Below are 18,796 nucleotides of genomic sequence, written 5' to 3' on the forward strand. Positions count from 1 at the left end.
CAGAACCTTTTGTGCAGGCAAGTGTAGAAGCTGAGCAAAGGGTGGAGAAACACCCTACCGACGTCGAGGCCGGCTCAGAAGAAGATCGTGCCGACAGACGACCTCGTTTGGAGGAGTCGGATGTGATTGTACCTTTTGTTATTCAGCCCAAGATAAAAAACACGCCGATCTCCTCCGATGCTTCGGTAATCAAAGATCCAGTGGTTGCACTCAGCTTGGCGACATTCGTTTCACTGCCTACTGACAAGGCGGCTTTTCAGGCAGAGCCTGATCTAGTTGCAATTGGGTTGACCACGCAATCGGCTCTTTTGGTATATATCTGGACTTTGTCTTTTCGCTTTACGCAAATATTATTTTGTTCTTAACTTCCTGTTTTGTAGGCCGTCCGGAGGATAGCCGACATGGGCCATCGCTATCACGATGTCGTCGAGCTAATTGGCCATTTACAAGCCGAGGTTGAGGGCCAAAGGAGTAGGGTGCAGACGGAGGGCGCCCGTACCGAGGCCGAGATGGAGAGAGCCCGCAATGCTGAAGAATTGAGATCAGTCGCCGAGAAGAGGGCGAATGCGAGCGACGACACGCTTAAATTGGCCCAGGAGGCGATCTCTAAATTGGAGGCTGGGTTGGAAGAGATGAAGGCGGCGAAGGAAACAGCCGACCTGAAGGCTGCCAGCTCATTCGATGCTAGGAAGAAGTCTGCTTTTGATGAATATGTAGACGAAGTCCCCAAATTTAAAAATCGGGGATTTAAACACGGCTGGCTCAAAGCCCTTGCTGCTGCTGATGTGACATTGGCTATGCCAATTTCATACGAGCAAGTGGATGTTGAGCCGCTGGAGTCTGACTCCGAGGGCTAATTTGGGTGGCTCCTGTTTTGTTTTAGGATTTGCATGTAATTTTCAACTTTTTACAGCTTTTTGTTTAGTAATTTTAATATGTAAAATGGTTACAATTTGTATCTAATTTACTTAATGAAAATTCATTTTGTACTTTGCTGTTACTAATGAACGGAATTGTTTGGTTGTTGTTTTGGATAAAACGTTTTGTATACTTGCCGACTACATGATTAGGCCATTTAGAAAACGAAAAATCAGTACATGCAGTGGCTGTGGCACACATCAATCGGCATGGGGCCAAGATGCTCGGCCAGTTAGATTAATAAATCTGCCCTTCCCCCAGCCAGTACATGGACTTCAAGGCATTCTCTCATAATTGCCGTTTAGATAATTAGGTCGTTTTAACAAGCCAAAAATCAGTACCTGGAGTGGCTGTGGCACATATCAATCGGCATGGGGCCAAGATGCTCGGCCGGTTAGATTAATAAATCTGCCCTTGCCCCAGCCAGTACATGGATTTCAAGGCATTCTCTCATAATTGCCATTTAGATAATTAAGCCGTTTTAACAAGCCAAAAATCAGTGTATGAAGTGGCTGTGGCACATATCAATCGGCATGGGGCCAAGATGCTCAGTCGGTTAGATTAATAAATCTACCCTTGCCCCAGCCAGTACATGGACTTCAAGGCATTCTCTCATAATTGTCGTTCAGATAATTAGGCCGTTTTAACAAGCCAAAAATCAGTACATGGAGTGGTTATGGCACATATCAATCGGCATAGGGCCAAGATGCTCGGCCGGTTAGATTAATAAATCTGTCCTTGCCCCAGCCAGTACATGGACTTCAAGGCATTCTCTCATAATTACCGTTTAGATAATTAGGCCGTTTTAACAAGCCAAAAATCAGTGTATGAAGTGGCTGTGGCCCATATCAATCGACATGGGGCCAAGATGCTCAGCCGGTTAGATTAATAAATCTGCCCTTGCCCCAGCCAGTGCATGGACTTCAAGGCATTCTTCCATAATTATCGTTTAGATAATTAGGCCGTTTTAACAAGCCAAAAATCAATGCATGAAGTGGCTGTGGCACATATCAATCGGCATGGGGCCAAGATGCTCAGCCGGTTAGATTAATAAATCTGCCCTTGCCCCAGCCAGCGCATGGACTTCAAGGCATTCTTCCATAATTGCCGTTTAGATAATTAGGCCGTTTTAACAAGCCAAAAATCAGTGCATGAAGTGGCTGTGGCACATATCAATCGGCATGGAGCCAAGATGCTCGGTCGGTTAGATTAATAAATCTCCATCGTTTGGAGAAATTGCCTCGGGGTCGCTGCATACCTACGAATAAATGGGGTGGGTTCGCGCCAGTGGGTCCACTTATTCTTATTCAGACTCGATTTGAACTAGCTTGAGGCGAAGGCGAATGTCAAACAGACTGTTCTTCAACAGCAGAGGAGAGGGACGAACGTTGGCTGAGCCAGATACTACGATGAATCGCAGCAGCGAACCTGCGCGTATGGGAGGAAGGACGTCCAACGAAGAAGAAAAACATCAACATTCAAGCCACCGAAGCAAATCACCCTGAAGAGAGAAGTATCAATGGGGAAGCTCCCCCCGATCACGACCGAGGAATGAGTCAGACAAGACGCCACGACCATTGAGTTTTGCGGTGTTCGTGGGGAATAAACCGATGACTGAGGCAGATTCCATCGTCAATGATCCAGGTGTAGCGGTCGAGTTCGCTCGACAGATCTTTCCACTAGAAGTCCAACAATCGATGGTTGGACGACAAGATTTCGAAGTGTTTCGAGAAGGTATTCATGGGGCGGTGAAGGGGCTGTGCACTGTCTACAAAGTCGGCATGCGTCTATGTGCCGCACAGTGGGAAATAGAGAAAATGGATGAACGGGTCCGTAGTTCGGAGGCTTTTACGGAAAAGGCCGAGGGCGAGCTTAGGAAGGTTAAAGTCTCCGATCCGCATACGACGGGTCAGTCTAACCCGATTGTGGACGAGAGGGTGACCCAACGGCTATTGAGTCATGCCGTCGCCGACCGAGATACAGCAGGCATGTTTGCCGTAGCAAATGCGAGGGCCAAGGGTTACGAGCAGGGTTTCCATGATGTCTGGAAGGTTGGGATTGATAAAACAAAAGAGACACTTGCTGAGGAGGTCTGCAGATGCGAGAATCACGGTTTTAAGCATGGTTGGATCGCGGCTCTTCAGGCCGCGGAGGCTCTCCGAGCGAAGGATGTCGATTTCAACTTATGTGGCCTGGATCATCGTGATCATTTGCCCTTTTCTGCCTTTGAAGTTGAAAAGAGCAATGATGAGGGAGACGCCGAATAAAAATACTCGTTATAAATGTTCAAACGCGGATTGCATCTAAGATTATGTAATTATTGGTTGGTCGAATGAAAAACATTTTATTTTCAATGTTTTGTTATATGTTTTGTTCAGCACACACATGATTGCATGTGTTTTATTATATAAATGTTTGAATAAACGTATTTCAGACGATTGTATGGACATTGTTCGGCTTGATTTAATCGACATTGTGTTACACATGACCCGAAGGGTTCATCGGCCCAAAGACGTCAATCGTGATATCCACGAAGGGCGCTCCGAATCCGGAGGCTTGATCGGCCCAAAAACATCATTCGCCGATAGGGCTCCGAATTTGGAGACTTTAATTGGCCAATCGTGATATCCACGAAGGGCGCTCCGAATCCGGAGGCTTGATCGGCCCAAAGACGTCATTCGCCAATGGGGCTCCGAATCCAGAGACTTTAATTGGCCAGTCGTGATATCCACGAAGGGCGCTCCGAATCCGGAGGCTTGATCGGTGCAAAGACGTCATTCGCCGATGGGACTCCAAATCCGGAGACTTTAATTGGCCAGTCCTGATATCCACGAAAGGCGCTCCGAATCCGGAGGCTTGATCAGCCCAAAGACGTCATTCGCCGATGGGGCTCCGAATCTGGAGACTTTAATTGGCCAATCATGATATCCATGAAGGGCGCTCCGAATCCGGAGGCTTGATCGGCCCAAAGATGTCATTCGCCGATGGGGCTCCGAATCCGGAGACTTTAATTGGCCAGTCGTGATATCCACGAAGGGCGCTCCGAATCCGGAGGCTTTAATCGAAACATCTTTGAACAAGATTCTGTAGTAGGTGAATGGGAATCTTTGTATTACAGAAAAAGAGATGTACATAGTGAACAGTTCGGAGCAAGCATCATGTCCCACAAGTCGGGTTAATGATAAAATTTACGCAAATGCTTGGAATTCTAGGGCCGTGGCAGACTCCTTCCTGACATGTCTTTGAGCCGATATGCCCCTACTCTGGCGATCGAATCAATCTGGTAGGGGCCGTCGCAGTTAGGACCCAATTTTCCATCGGCCGATTTCCTATCAGCTGGAAGCACCTTCTTCAGGACCAATTCTCCTGGTGTGTAGCGGTGCAGCTGAACCCGTTGATTATACGGCTTTGCCAGCTGCTGCTGGTACACGCCATTGACGCAAGGGCTCGGTCTCTTCGTTCTTTGCTTAGAATCAAATCCAAAGCCAGCATCATGTCATTTCGGCTCGTATCAAAGACTTGCGACTTGAGTGTCAGGTGGCCAATCTCCAGGGGTAAGATTGCCTGGGTTCCAAAGCATAGGGCAAACGGCATTTCTCCAGTCAATCTTCTCAGTGTAGTTTGATGAGCCCACAGTACACTCGGCAATTCTTCGACCCATCTGCCTTTGGCTTTCTCCAGCCTCTTCTTGATGCCGTCCAAGATAGATTTATTAGAGGCTTCGGCTTGGCCATTGCTTTGGGGATAAGCCGATGTAGAAAACTAAGGCCGAACACCGTATTTGCTGCACAGCTCTCGGTATACACCACAATTAAACTGGGTGCTGTTGTCTGAGATAAGAGCTCTGGGAATGCCGAATCGTGTTATGATGTTCCTCCACACAAAGCGCTTAACGTCAGCATCTCGGATGTGTGTTAATGCCTCCGCTTCGACCCATTTCGTGAAGTAATCTGTTGTGACGATCAGGTATCGCTTGTTCCCTGGGGCCCTCGGCAATGGTCCTACGATATCAAGCCTTCACTGGGCGAACGGCCAAGGGCTGGTGATTGAGTTCAACTCTTCAACAGACAGATGGCTTAATAAGGAGAATTTCTGGCATTGTTCACACTTTTTTGCATGACGTTCGGCGTCCGCTCTCATTGTTGGCCAATAATACCCCTGCGTTATAGCTCGAAAGGTGAAAGAGCGTCCACTAGAATGGGCTCCACAACTGCCTTCGTGTATTTCAGTCAGAAGCTCCCCGACTTTATCCGGGTGCACACATTCCAAATATGGGCCAGAGAGTGACTTTTTATAAAGCCTTCCTTGTGGGTCCAAGTAGTATCGCATGGCTTTGTTTCGCAGCTTATGTGCTTCTTTCTTATCCTCTGGGAGTTGTTCAGAAGATAGGAATGCAACAATGGGATCCATCCAACTTGGTGCAGATTCTATAACGTTGATTTGGACTTCCTCCAAAGGGCCAATGCTTGGCTCTGGGATGAATCCTACTTCAATGGCCCGTTTAATCTCTGAGTTGATTGTGGAGGCTAGGCAAGCCAAGGCATCTGCATGGGTGTTCTGATCACGTGTTATCTGGTTCAACACATGATGGTCAAATTTTGCTAATAGGGAATTGGCCGTTTTCATGTAGGCCGCCATATGGTCGTTTCTTGCCGCGAACTCCCCCTTTAGCTGATTAATCACCAATTTTGAGTCGCAAAACACAAGCAGACGCCGAGCACCCAGAATATGCGCATTTCCCAAACCGGCTAAAAGGGCTTCGTATTCGGCTTCGTTATTTGATGCTTCAAAGCTGAGCTTGACGGCCTACTCAATTATTGCGCAGCCGGGGGTCATGATTACAACTCCAGCTCCACTGCCCCGCTGATTGGACGATCCATCACAATACAACTGCCAGACATCTCCAACATAAATCCTCCATTTCGGCTTCGGTCGAATTTCATCTGACTTGAAGTCGGCGACATCAGATTTGAAGTCAGCAGGGCCTCCTGTGAATTCGGCAATAAAGTCGGCAAGCACTTGTCCCTTGATTGAGGTTCTAGGTAGAAATTGAATATCATACTGACCAAGTTCCAGAGCCTACTTTGAAACACGTCCAGATGCTTCCGCACTATGTAGTACTGATCGGAGGGGATAATCTGTTAGCACCCCAATGCCATGCCCCTGGAAGTAATACATGAGCTTCCTTGCCGCCATAACTAGGGCTAGGATGAGCTTTTCCAGCGGAAGGTAGCGTGTTTCGGCATCAACCATTGCCTTGCTCACATAATACACTAGCTGCTGCTCCCCCATCTCTTCCTTTATCAATACAGCGCTGACGGCTCGGTCAAAAACTACCAGGTACAAAATGAGCGGGTCGCCAGCAGAGGGTGTTGTCAGGAGTGGTACTAAGCGGAGGTAGGTCTTCAGGCCGTTAAAAGCGGCTTCGCACTCGGTGGACCATTCAAAGGCCTTGCCCTGCCGTAGTGTATGAAAGAATTGTCGGCAGCGATCTGTGGACCAGCTGATAAACCTGTTGAGTGCAGCAACCATCCCCATCAATTTTTGAACCTCCTTTACTGAATGAAGGGAGCCGAGCTCTAGGATTGCTGTGATTTGCCTTAGGTTGGCTTCGATTCCTCTGTGGTTGACAATGTAGCCCAAGAATTTTCCAGAGCCGATACCAAACGCACATTTGGAAGCATTCAACTTCATTCCATATTTGCGTAGGATACCGAATGTCTCTTCCAGATCGGCTATATGATTCTGCTCTTCTTTGGACTTAACCACCATATCGTCAATGTACACTTCCATAGTTTTGTCGAGTTTCTCCTTGAACATGGTAGTGACCAGTCTCTGGTAGGTTACCCCTGCGTTCTTCCACCTAAAAGGCATTACCTTATAGCAATAGGTTCCTCTTGGGATGAGGAATGCAGTTTTCTCTTGATCCTCCGGATGCATAACGATTGGATGATAACCTCTATAGGCATCAAGGAAGCTTATACGCTGATGGCGCGTCGTAGTATCTACAAGCTGGTCTATCCTGGGAAGAGGAAAACAATCCTTTGGGCAAACTTTGTTTAGGTCCGTGAAGTCGACACACACTCACCAAGTCCCATTTTTCTTTTTCACCACCACTTTATTAGAGAGCCATGTAGGGTAGGTCACCTCCCTAACTGCTCCGACGTCAAGCAGCCTGTCAACCTCCTCAACAACGGTGGCAGTGTGCTCTGCGGCTGACCGCCGGCTTTTCTAAATGATCGGCTTGCATTTAGGATCGACATTCAAATGGTGCTGTGAAACTGACGGATCTATACCCGGCATCTCATATGAAGTCCATGTAAAGACATCGAGGTTGTTGAGCAGGAAAGATATTAGCTGCTGTCTGTCGGCCTAATTCAAGGAGGCGCCGACCATGAAGAACTTGTCTGGGCTTCCATCGATTTGAACTCGTTCCAAGTCTTCCGTTGCCTTTTCATTTCGGAGCCGCCTGACATCGTCGAGGCTTTCTCGATCCGACAACTCAATGGAATTCACCTGTAGTTCCTTTGGCGTTTTCTCAGCGAGGAGATAACATGCTTGTGCTGATTTCTGGGAGCCACGGATTTGCTCAATACCGTGTTCTGTAGGGAAGCGAAGCAGCTGATGATAGGTGTTGGGCACAGCTCGCATAGTATGCAACTAGGATCGCCCCATGATGAGATTATACGGTGACGACAGCTTGACGACCAAGAATCCCACATCCACTGTTCGGGAGCCTGCTCGAACGAGAAGTCTGATTTTCCCCAACGGGTACTCTGGATTGGCATTGAAGCCGAATAGTGGATAAGGGACCGGAGAGAGATCCGATTCGGAGAAGCCGAGTTTGGTGAATGTCTTGTAGTACATAATCTCCGATGTGCTCCCCGGATCAATGAGTACGCGCTCAACTATGAATCGGTTTACGCGTAACTCAATTACCAAGGGATCAACGTAGGGCAGTGTTACTCCAGCCAAATCCGAATCGTCAAAAGTGATAACCTCGGCTTCATGGAGCCGTTTAGCCGGAGTGAGTTGCTCTTGAGGGTTAGACTTCGACTAAATTGCGTGCACCGCTGATGACATTGGCAGGCTGTATATCATGTGGATCACGCGGATCGCATATGAATCCTATGTCAAGGCTATTACTTTGGTTGGGTTGTCTTTTCAGACGTACCGTTGTAGCCGGCCATCTTGTACTAATTTACCGTCGTACAAGGTGAATGACGGTGCTTTGAATTTCTTAGGTAGCACTGCCTTTGCAATCCGTCATACAAAAGGATCGTGTTGATCCTCATCCGAGCTGTTTCTTCTTCGCTTACGCCTTGTACGGGGACTCTCTTCAAAAGAACTGGAAATTTCATATCGTCCATTTTTCTTGGGCTTCAAGGATAATGAGTCGAAGCTGCTATCAGTATCTTGTTGTCGGGCTCAAGAACGTCGACCAGTTGCCCTTATGGGTCGTCCCGGGCCTTGGTATGCAGATTGTTTGGACTTCGCCACCTCCAAGGCCAAATCCTGACGGAGATGTTCGTTCTCTACAATAATGTTCTCTAATCTTTGTTCGTTTTGCTTTGCTTGTTGCAGGATCGCTTGCATTGTTTCGTGCTCCGAAGTCGAGGGTGAGGCAAAATTCAAGGCACGTCTTGCGGCGATAGTCTCTGTTCCAAGCATGTTTGTTGGAGTGGTTTCATCTTGCGGTATAGGGTCGACAGTGACTGTCGGAGGATCTTCCGTCACGCTCGCCATGGATGTGCTTGAGCATTCCCACAGACGACGCCAGTTGTGGAGAAGTGGTTTGGAAATACTCTTTTGATCCTAGAGAATGCTCGTGATCCTCTTCCGGTCACCTGAAAATGAATAAACACTCCGGTCAGGGGTGCCGGAATTAGCACTCCGACGGACAAGTCAGAATCTACACTCAAGAATGCTTGTATTCTAAGTTAAGCACAACAATTCTCACATACCTCTTTCTGGCTGATGTTCTTCTATTTATATCTTTTCTTTCATGGGCCTCAGGATTAGATCCATTTCTAACTCATATTCGGCACATTTTATAATAGACCGACCTTCACTCGGCCCCTTGCCTAATCGGTTATTTGGCCGAATAGGGTTGGACTTGAGCTTGCAAGCCAATTTCCGAGTGCTTCGAATCTCGACTCTCCGAGATTCGACTATCTGGAATCTCTACGACTCCCTCTTCTCGGCCCCCACAATGGGGATGATATTTCTAATCAAAGAATTGTTGAGAAAATTTTGATAAGTTTGCCGGAGAAATATAATCCTATTGTTGCTGTCATTAAAGAAACTATAGATCTTACTAATTTGAGTATTGAAGGATTGATGGGTTCAATTAAAACATTTGAGCAGAGGTTGAGTAAGCAATCTGAAAAGTTAATTAAAAGTGCTTTTCAATCAAAGCTCAATGTTGGTACTTCTAATTCCCAAGGAAGACGAAGAGGAAGAAATACAAAAGGAAAAGAAAGGTATAATTCTCAAACAAGAAAAAAATGAAGAGTCCACTCAACAAAAGTGTGGAATTTGGAACCGAAGTAGCCATGTTGATAAAGATTGTTGGTTTCAAGGAACGCTAAAATGTTACAATAGCAACAATTTTGGGCATGTCAAAAAGGATTGCCAAGTCAAGACCAATCAACATGTCAATTTCTCTGAAGTGAAAGAAAGTGAAGGGCACATGTTCTATGCTAGTCATACGACATCAGAACAAAAGAAGGGTGTATGGTTTCTTGATAGTGGATGTTGTTGGATCTCCCAAATGGGGGTCCAAGCACTCCCGAAAGTTTGAAACCCTCGGTCCCTGGTTCCATGGGTGCAATGTGGAACAAAATAGGAGTCCAAATCTGATAAATCCGTAGAAAGATCTGCCAATTACAAGAAATTCCAAAAATGGACTACATTACCAGACTCAGAGTCGCCACCTAATTTTTTTGGAGAAAACTAGAAAACCTGTGACTCATGCCAAAATGCCATGATCCGTCATAACTAAAGTGTCTCAGCTCAAGAACTTAGATATGATGGGGAAAGGTCATGAATTGAGCACCCCCGCTCACCCGATCAAAGATCGGCCTCTACTAGTTCATAATATAAGAATTATTAACATGATATGATCAAATAACCCACTTTTGTTATCCCTTTTATGTGAAGTATACAAATATAGACCAAATCACCTATTTTGGAATACTCTAATCTCTCACTATTTTGAAAATAACTTGTGATGTAGAAATCTTATGGAAACTCGAGATGTCCGTCATGTAAGGAGATTGGAACCATTCAAACTTAGGCAATGAGACCTCCACACAGTGAGCAATCATGGAACTATGGCAAATAAGCACATAGCTTCATGGTAGCATGCTAGAATAATAAGAAGCAATCACAGCGGGATGCAAAGATAAAAGAAACTCACCTAGTACTCCTCCACACCATGCCAAGAGCGTAGAAGGTCAAAAATCAATGCATGATCCTAGATGCTAGTCTAAATGATTTGAAAAAGAAAAGAAATTAGAGAGGCTCACCAAGTACTCTAGCCAAGTGAAAATAGAAAGCAAACTAAGTAGAGAATGCATAATCCTGGATAAGGTATCTAATGCAAAATCCGTACACAATGGGTCCTAGGGGCTTTGGATACTATCAAGATGGAATCGGAAACAATAAAGTACACACCACATAATTAATTTGAAAATAATGGTTCAAACCCAGATGCATACTCCTGCACTAATCATGTGATTATGATGTTGTTTTAAATTAAATTCAAGCTAGCAAGGAATAAAAGAGTAAGAAGAGTAGAAAATGAGGGTAAGGAGAAGAGAAACCCATTCCAACGCACACAACAGTATAATGAATAAGGTCTAGGTAAATGACAAGACAAGATAAAGAAAACTTCAACGAGGATAAAAGGATTCTTGCCCTCTAACACATGGAGATGGGTATAAGCTACCCAAATCTATGAGAGATAACAGTGAGAGGGGAGATCCAATCCATCCTCGAGGAGGAAGCCATTTCTGGGCTTCTAAATCATCAAGACTAGCAAAAATGGTAAAAATGAGAAGAACTCTAGTGAGAGGAAGGAGATTCTCATCCTCTTACTCATGAAAAGAAGTGTAAAATGCTCAAATCCAAGTAAAATAGGTTTGAGACGACAGAAACTATCCCCTTTCATAAAGGAAACCATGCCTGGGTTTGTAACCCATAAAATCAAAAAGAAAATAATTCGGGCTTGGCCAAAGCCCCTATACAGGCTTTCACTAACTACAGAAAGGGGGAATACAAAGAGAGAGAAAGAGAGTCCAACTATGCTATCAACAACACAATTTATTGTGACCCTGATTTAGACCTGACCCATTTATTGCCTTTGAATCCGAGAAACCATATCCATTCCGATCGTTCTTCTTTCTTTTCGTGTTTGGTTTTGCTTCTGGGGTCGACACCATCTTGCTGTCTTACTCTTGGTCTCTCTATTGGTTTTTGGGGTCGACACCACTCTGATGCTGTGTTCTGGGTGTTACTATCGTTTTTTTGGGCCGACACCACGGGTTCTGGGGTCGACCCTCTTGTCTACTGCAAACATTGGTGTCTTAACATTTCTTCTTGAGATTCAATACCACTGCCTTGGGTGTTGACCCCTACGAGTTTTTCTCAGATTTTGGATTCGGTTTGGACCCTTCCTTTTAGGGGTTTTTGACTTATTCTTTTCATTGACATTAGGGCTATTATTATACCACTATAAATAGGCGTCAAACACATTTCTCTCTCTCTTTCTTCCTTTAAACCGTGAATCCCTCTCTCTCTCTCTCTCTATGAAACTCAACTTTTCTTATATAGATTTATAGATCTACTCAGTTAGAGACATCTTTTCACCTTGGTCCTTTGAGAAAGGTTGTATATCTCATCAAGCGCATTCTTTTGATCCAAGAGCTTCGTGGTTTCGCCGACTTTGAGTTTTCCCAAGTTTTCCCAAGTTTTCCTCTTCACTTCTTGAGGTAGAGGATTACTTTGACTCTTTTTATCATTTTTATTTGTCTCTCTAAACAAGATTATGCTTTGGGCATTTTTGGATAACAATCTAGGGTTTTGGTTTTGAAACCAAAATAGGGGTTTTCAAAATGGGTTCTTTTTTATGGTTGTGGCCATGTAAAAATGGTTGGGTTATGATAAATAGTGGATTTTATCCATGGAAATTGATTTTTTAAAGAAATGGGGTTTTGCCCTAAATTGTGAGAATTTGATTTTTGTAAAGAGAAATGGAATTGATGCTGGTTTTATGGAATTGGAACAATGATGATGATGATGATGGGAATGGAGTTGAATATGAATTATCACTCTTAATTGGAAATGTTGGAAAGTATATCTGTGTTGAAATTTAATTATCTGTTTAGAGATATCTGTTTTGGGCTATCGGTGGAGGATAGCTATGATTATTGTAGAAATTGCATGAGAACTAAGTAAATTGAAACTAATTTTCTCATCCATTGCATTGAGCATTGTAACATGTTTAACACATTAAAAATGGATATCGTTTTGAGAAAAATGGGTGAATGCCTTAGTGAATTTGGGTAGGAGTGTAGTTGTGATATTAAGTTGGCCTGAGTATCCTTGGTGAAAGTCCAAAAACCCACGCAGTTAGGTGTCAAGCCTTCCGGTTAATACCGGTAAAAATGACAAACTGGTAGTGCTTGTAGCCTACTTGTAGACACGTCCTAAAGATTCCCAATGTTGTATCCACTACCCTGTTTTCTCTTGTAAATGAATTGATTGCATGAATTGTGATATAAACTTAGCATTGCATTGTTTTGGAAAGAGATATAAAATGTTTTGGCATGAGCATTGCATATGCATTCACCTTATAACTCTGTTAAGATTCATACACTGTGTTAAAGTATTTCTACTAGGTTTTAGCTCACCTTATGTGGGAAAACCATTTTCAAGTGCTGATGATATGCCTCCGCCACGACAATATCTTTGTAGGATTCAGAGCAAGAGCTTCATTTTGTTTATTTGTTGTATTTATTTTGTACAAGCTTAGGGCTTTATTTGTATTGAGTTTAAACTCACTTTTGTTGTAACCAAGCACTGTCTTGGAAAGTTATAGCAAATAGGGCATCATATATATGTTTAACTTTTAATTCATATCTTTTATTTATAACACATGCTATAGATTCAGGGTTAGGGCTTATGAATGTATAAATGCATGTGTTACTCCTTCATACATTTGAAGTATATGAATGGAAGGACTTTATTCTCTGATTATGATGTTGTTTAATTAATCATTACTCTCGATTTATTGTAATTATTCTTGGGGGGTTACAACTTGGTATCAGAGCTATCAGGTTTGAATACTTTTGGATCATGGGGAATGGTTATTGCCACAATGGGTTCCCTTGTTAGATGATATTAGGAATAACCTTGTATGCTACGTAATAACATGCTTATGTGACTAAATGGGTATGTGATTTAATTTTTAAGATATGGATTGGGTCTATGAGTTTCTAGAAGTCTTGTTATAAGATTAGTTGGTCACTGCTATTTCTAACTAGAACTCTAGCAACGTCGTGGGATGATCATTATATAGAAAGGAATTTCGTGTGTGTTTATGTAATTATGTACTTATGTGGAGTGAATTAATTATTGTCCATCGCATTAGGACGCAAGTGAGTTAGCTTCGATACATTTGTAAATGTGTTAATCCCTTGTGTTACCTTCATTAGAATGTCAGGATGTGGACGTGGTGGTAATAGGCGTGGTAAGCCTAGACGGCAGGAGGTGCCGTTACCGGATGATATTCCAACGCAGGAGAAAGGAATTGGTCAGGCCAATGTGGCTGAACTAGTTAGTCAATAGGCCATGGGCGCTTTGGCCTCTAAAATGGCTGGAGCCTTGCAGGAATCCATGGACATTCTCAAAACTGAGAATTAAGTCCAGGCCCAGGTTGCTGAGACAGGTTTGTTGTTTTTTAAGAGAGAGTTCTTCCGGTCTAATCCGGATGTCTATCCAGTTGAAGGGAGATGTGGGTTAGTTGTGGAAGTATGCACATGGGCTCATTAGAGTGACTTAAGAGGCCTTTGTCAATGCATTCCAGGATAAGTTTTTACCTCCTGCTGTTAAGGAGAAATTGAGAGAGCAGTCCTCGAAGCGCAAGCAGCTTAACACACCAGTGGCTGAGTTTGAGGCTACTTTTACTAGTTTGTCGAGGTTTGTACCGGAGTTGGTAATGACGGAGGAACGCCGTTGCTTGGAGTTTGAGAAGAGATTGAGGACCAGACTTCTTTTTAAGGTGGCCACATCCATGATTAGGGATTACGGTCGTCTTGTGGAGGCAGCAGCCCACTTAGAGACCGTGATTCAAACTAAGAAGGAGCAGATGAGGGGTTTTAAGCAGAGGAATCAGGAGGTTCAGGGGGGAGACTCGGGATAGTAAGAGGCACAGGGGTTCCACCCCACAACAGTCCCAAAGAGCACAATCTAGGTCCACTTTTCCTGTACTGAGTTCTAGGTCAAGGAGAGATGGTCAAGGAGGGATCACTTGTTTCAAGTGTGGCCAGCTGGGTCACAAGTCGATAGTTTGCCTGCAGAAGGGAGGAGGGCAACAGTCTGTACCGTCAACGGCTCGTTCTCAGAGCCAGAGTTAGGGAAGAAGGCCGCCGCCTACCTGTTATCAGTGTGGGTAGTCAAAGCACATGAGGAGGTTTTACCCTCAGTCGGGTGGCACATCTATTGCATCTAGTTAGAGGCGGACACAGAGCCATCAGCCTACACCGCCAACACAGGCCTTGAAGGCCAATCAGGTAGCCTCATCGGCTCAGTCAATGTTTCAGACTTATGCTCCGAGGGGTGAGTAGGTAGAGTAGAGACCTACAAGGCGTGTGTATACTGTAACCACGCCAGACCTAGTGCCAACGCCTTTGGTAGTGAGTGGTAACTTCTTATTATGTAATTCTATTCTTCGGAATATCTTCCTCTTTCACACACAACTGATGGTAACTTGATCTCATGTCTATCTTTGAGAAACATCGGAAATCCTTAAATTGATCAAAAAGATCATCTATCCTAGGCAACGAATACTTATTTTTAAAAGTGACACTATTCAGCTTGCGGTAGTCAATGCATAACCGCAACGAACCATCCTTCTTGGCAAAAAGAGTCGGTGCTCTCTAAGGCGAGGTACTAAGGCATATAAAACCCTTGTTGTAACACCTCCCCAAAAAAAAAAACATTAACCGTCTCATAACATTACTTACAATTGATCAACAACATCATATCTTCTATTCCATTCATAGCTTTGATCAATACAAAGGATGACATACGTGATATACATTTATAAATCCTATATCCTGAATCTATAGTATATGACATGGATAGATGATTTAAAATAAAAGTAAAACCAAATAATTACATGCCTTAATGGCTACAACATTCCAAGTCGATGCTTGGTACAAACTAAGGCTTGTACAAAATTAATTACAACAAATGAACAAAATGAAGCCCTTGTCTCCAAGTCCTCTCAAGCTACGTCCTTAGTGGAGGCATATCATCAGCACCTGAAAGTTGTTTTCCACATAGGGTGAGCCAAAGCCCAGTAAAGATACTCTAACACAGTATATGAATCTTAACAAAGTTATAAGGTGAATGCACATACATGCCATTTGTCAAACATTCCTCATTTTCCATCTCAAACAATGCAATGGCAGATTATAAATCAATTCATGAAAATAATGCTTTTATAATAGAAAATAGGGCAGTGTATACAAAACACTAGAAATCTCTAGATACGTGTCTGCCATTAGGCTATGCAAACACTACCAAAGGCATTTTACTTGTACTAACCGGAAGGATCGGCACCGAACTACACAGGTTTCTGGACTTTTACCAAGGACACACAAACCAACATAATAACCATAACCACACCCCCTAACCAGATTCACCAAGGTATTCACCCTTCTTTTTTTTCCTTCTCAAAATCAATATATTTCAATGCTCAATATGAAATGATGCTCAATGCACAATATATGAGAAATTAGTTTCAATATAACCTAATCCTCATGCAATGTCTACAACAATCAAGACTATCCTCCACCGATAGCCCAAAACAGATATTTCTACTCAACAGATATTTTATTCAACAAGAGATGAAATCTCAACATTTTCAAAATGAGAGTGATAATAAATATCCAAATCCACTCTCATCATCAACAGATACATTCTTTATATCTATTTAAGGCTCAACAGCTTTTCCTTTACTTCCATAAATTAAATATCAATGATTTTCACAAAAATCTCTTTTGTTCTTTAAAACCCCATTCAAAAAGTAAGTTTCCACAATTTTCAGACAACTCAAAAATAAATATCCTTCCACAACATTCTCAAGCATTTATTTGAAAAACCCATCTTTTATTTGCTAAAAACCAAACCCTAGGTTCAACCAAAAACCCCCAAATCACTAGCCCGCTTCAAAGAGCAAATAACTAAGCTAAGAACCATATTAAAGGTTAGAGAAATCCCTCCCTCAAAATAGAAGACAAGAGGGAACAAAGGTAGAAGCTTGGCGGAGCTGAAAACATCAACTCCTCCGATTAGAACGAAGCCCTTGATGTGCTCAACCTTTTATTCCAAAGGGCTAGGGTAAGGAAACCAATAGATTGGGAATATTTGGAGCTAGAGTGCAAGAACTAGAGAGAAAGGGTAAAAATATTAGGGTTTTGAAATGTTTAGAGAGAGAGAGAGAGATAAGAAAAAAGTAACTCAAAATAGCCTTTTCTCGGACTAATATACGCACAGACCGCCCAAGTGACCAAAACACTGCTTGAGCGTCAAACACAATAAGTGACACCCCCTCCTAGAAGTTCAGACCTTCAAAAGACAGCTTGAGCGCAAGAAGGACCACTCGAGCGAAGATACCATACTTCCAGTAGTTTTGCAAACTGTAAAAGATCACTCGAGTACAAGAAAGACCGCTCGAGTAAATAAGCAAAAATGTGGGCAACAACTCTTTGAGAAACTAACTTTCCAATCTATTTCAAACGCAAAAACAACTCCCAAATAACCAGAGTCAACTAGTAACAAGATGAAAATGAGATGAACAACAGTTAAGGACATGGATTCTTTAATTCAAAAGCAAGAAATGGATCGGGTCTAAATTGGAACCGTTATACTTGTCTAACAACTCTTGCAATTGCTCCTTCAAAACAAGCAACTCTGGTAGTGCAAATCTATAAGGTAACATGGAGATGGATGCAGTACTAGGTACTAAGTCTATGGAAAACTCAACCTCGCGGTGAGGTGGCAATTCAGTGAGATCTTTAGGAAAAACGTCTGAATACTCACTAACCACTCTAGGAAATATCCCCTGAACCACACTACCTCCATCGTCCACAATGGTTGCAAGAAGAAAACTAAGTTTACCTCAACTTCGCTGGTTATATAATGGCGACAACCCACCAATGGTTCTATCTCCGAGAAAATTAAAAAAGAAAAAAAAAAATCCCCACCTACTGTGCACACAGTAACTCTTCCACGGTAACAATCTATGGTGGCACAATAAGAAGACAACTAGTCCATACCAAGGATGGCGTCAAAACCCGACATATCTAATACCACAAGATTAAAAGGAAGTCGACAATCAGTGACTTTGATCATGCACCCACAAAATCTCCGATTCAAGACAACATGACCCCCAATTGGTGACTCTACCATAGGTGAAGACTCTAGTCGTTCGACCTTTAAGCCCAACATAAATGCAAATGCGGATGCTATTAATAAATGTGATGTCCCAGTATCTTTTAACACATTAGCCCAAGTATTATGAATAAGATATGTACCTCTTATCACCAATGGTCTAGACAATTGCTTAAAAGCAGTGAGAGCATAAACTCATCATTGTGGTCTCTGCTCACTCCGATCACCCCTCGAGATGTAGGTCGGTTGCACTGACTATGCATATGTGGCCCCTTATACCGCCCTAGATACCTGCCCAGGCTGAATTGATTGAGAAATTTGTCCCTGACTCTGGCCTGTCTAATAACCTCTAGACTGTCAGGACCCCGAAGTACCCCTAGTTTTGGTTAACTGTAAGCAAGACCTCTTCATATGCCCCAACTGCCCACAATGGTAATATGCAGGCAACTGGCCCCTTCATTGGGATTGGCCCTGAGAACGAGCTAATTGCTGATGGTTGAGATTCTGCTTACACTCCGATGCTTTGTTGCCCTACTAACCACACCTAAAACAAGTAATACAGCTAGGACCCATATTTCCCGAACTCTTCATAGAAACTGACCCCGAAGACTTGGTCTGTTGAGGTAAGGACTGGAAGGAAGAAAAACCCTAGACTTCTTAGAGGATCCCGTGTCATACCAAGATTTCGCATAACCCGATCTTTTATGTTTCAACCTAGATTTCTCAGCTTCTAATAAGATCTCTACATGCGTCGCGGCCTCAACCAACCTATCATACTCTTGGAACATATTGCCCATCACTTTTATCAAGATCTTGGGTCTCAATCTCTTCTCAAACTCCAAGCATCGACGCTCCTTGGTAACCATAAGCTTAAGTGCAAAGCATGCCAACTGGTAAAAGTGGCCTCAAATTCTGCCATCGGTATATCAAGCTGTCTAAGTTCCTCGAACTGTTTCCCCAACCTCTCCCCAGCCGTGGAAGGCAAAAACTTCTCCTAGAAAGCATGGGTGAATGCCTCCCAAGTGTGCTTGACCCTAATCTTAACATATTTCCACCATTGTCCGGCTGCCCATTTTAGTTGATAAGCCAACAACGTTACTCGAAGCTTTTCATCATGGATGTCCAAGATTTGAAAGGATCTAATGATTCACTCTAACCATTCATCAGTTTTCATGGGATCTGGCCCACCATTAAA

The sequence above is a fragment of the Camellia sinensis genome, chromosome 12 (assembly GCF_055761805.1).
Source record: "Camellia sinensis isolate YWXY chromosome 12, ASM5576180v1, whole genome shotgun sequence".
NCBI classification, from domain to species: domain Eukaryota; kingdom Viridiplantae; phylum Streptophyta; class Magnoliopsida; order Ericales; family Theaceae; genus Camellia; species Camellia sinensis.